The sequence below is a fragment of the Humulus lupulus genome (assembly GCF_963169125.1).
Source record: "Humulus lupulus chromosome 8 unlocalized genomic scaffold, drHumLupu1.1 SUPER_8_unloc_53, whole genome shotgun sequence".
Taxonomy (NCBI): Eukaryota; Viridiplantae; Streptophyta; class Magnoliopsida; order Rosales; family Cannabaceae; genus Humulus; species Humulus lupulus.
In genome coordinates this window covers 50,001-52,549 of record NW_026908607.1, presented here as the reverse complement: position 1 = coordinate 52,549, position 2,549 = coordinate 50,001, and positions in this window count along the sequence as shown.

Sequence of the window (2,549 nt, the reverse complement as noted above, 5' to 3'; positions counted from 1 at the left end):
CATTCGCAGTTTCACAGTCTGAATTAGTTCATACTTACACATGCATGGCTTAATCTTTGAGACAAGCATATGACTACTGGCAGGATCAACCAGGTAGCATTCATTCGGGACGCGGCAAAGTGCACAAGCACACTGGCCTATCGGTCAGGCGCTTGATGCATCTGCCATCGTCATCCGTTTTCATGGAAAATTTTGAGCGTTCGAAGATCATAGACCCCCACACTCTCATAACTTTCCGCATCCGAGAGAACAAGCAGGCACTCAAGGACCGAAACGACCCCAACAAATTGTAGAGGCACGTTCGGGACTCAAGGACTGCTACGAGGTCCCCCCTGCAGCCATAACAGCCACAAAGGAGGAAAGGGGCAGCTAAATGAATCATTCCATCAGAGGTAGTCAACACAGGAAACCGAACGTTGCGCTCAAAATGAGCAGCGCTCTTGTAGCAACACTGAAGGCGGTAGGAGTGTTCATAGTTCGATGCACAAGCACCAAGCCAACCAACACAAACAACCAAATCACCACTCACACACTATCACGTACGCTAGACACAGTTCAACCCAACACGAATGCACACTCGGTGACAACATGGTCAAAGAAGCATACACACGCACCAAGAAGCCCCATGGCCGCACCGCTAAGTGTGAAAACACAAAAAGACGCTGAAAATGGGCCTAGTGTGCACCCACGGTGCCCACCAGACCCACCCCCTCACGTCAACTTCGGACCCCCCGAAGCTCCCTAAGGAGCATTCTGAGGAAAAAGGTGCCTGCCAGGAACATATATGATTTTTGCTTGGGAGACATATTTGAGCATAAATTGAAGAATATGAGTCCAAATTGAACGAAATTTTGTGTGCATGGTTGTTTTAATGTAAAGAATGGGTCTACGAATTTAAAACACAAAAAATAAAAATAATTATTTTTTTACAATTTTTTTAAATAATTAAAATATTAAAATATTGAAAAAATAGAAAATCGGGCAAAAACACAATTCCAGTGGAAATGGATGGTTGGGAAGTATATATTATAATTTTTGGGAGCATGTGTGGGTGTTTTTGGGAGAAAAAAAATGGGAAAAAAAAAATTGGGCACCGGCTACCAAGAGGTGTGCCCACGTGGTGCATGCATGGTGCATGCACATGGACTTGGGAGACATATTTGAGCATAAATTGAAGAATATGAGTTCAAATTGAACGAAATTTTGTGTGCATGGTTGTTTTAATGTAAAGAAGGGGTCTACGAATTTAAAACACAAAAAATAAAAATAATTATTTTTTTACAATTTTTTTAAATAATTAAAATATTAAAATATTGAAAAAATAGAAAATCGGGCAAAAACACAATTCCAGTGGCAATGGATGGTTGGGAAGTATATATTACAATTTTTGGGAGCATGTGTGGGTGTTTTTGGGAGAAAAAAAATGGAAAAAAAAAATTGGGCACCGGCTACCAAGAGGTGTGCCCACGTGGTGCATGCATGGTGCATGCACATGGACTTGGGAGACATATTTGAGCATAAATTGAAGAATATGAGTCCAAATTGAACGAAATTTTGTGTGCATGGTTGTTTTAATGTAAAGAAGGGGTCTACGAATTTAAAACACAAAAAAATAAAAATAATTATTTTTTTACAATTTTTTTAAATAATTAAAATATTAAAATGTTGAAAAAATAGAAAATCGGGCAAAAACACAATTCCAATGGCAATGGATGGTTGGGAAGTATATATTATAATTTTTGGGAGCAGGTGTGGGTGTTTTGGGGAGAAAAAAAATGAAAAAAAAAAAATTGGGCACCGGCTACCAAGAGGTGTGCCCACGTGGTGCATGCATGGTGCATGCACATGGACATGTTGATTGGTGCACACATGCCATCCACCAAGTGCACACATGAGCACCCCGGATCCACATTGTGAAACTCAACACACCCACAAGTGCACACATGAGCACCCCCCATGTGGTGCATGCATCGTTCATGCACATGCACATGTTGATTGGTGCACACATGCCATCCGCCCAGTGCATGCACATGATGATTGGTGCACACATGCCATCCGCCCAGTGCACACATGAGCACCCCGGATCCACATTGTGAAACTGAATCCACCCACAAGTGCACACATAAGCACCCCCCATGCGGTGCATGCATCGTTCGTGCACATGCCATCCGCCAAGTGCACGCACATGGTGATTGGTGCACACATGCCATCCACCAAGTGCACACATGAGCACCCCGGATCCACATTGTGAAACTCAATCCGCCCACAAGTGCACACATGAGCACCCCACGTGCGTGCGGATGGTGTGCACCTAGCCTCCGGCACGAACATTGAGAAATATCAATGGCATCACACATGAGCACCACACGTTGTGCATCCACATTGTTATTTCTCATGCCAACCACCAAGTGCATGCACATGGTGAACAATATGTTGTAGAATGATTCAAAAGAAATGTGTTATTGTAATTTGTAGTTTTGAAATGAATACATCAAATGAACCAATCTTGAACGAGACAAAAGAATATTCAACAATAAAAACCGTCCCAA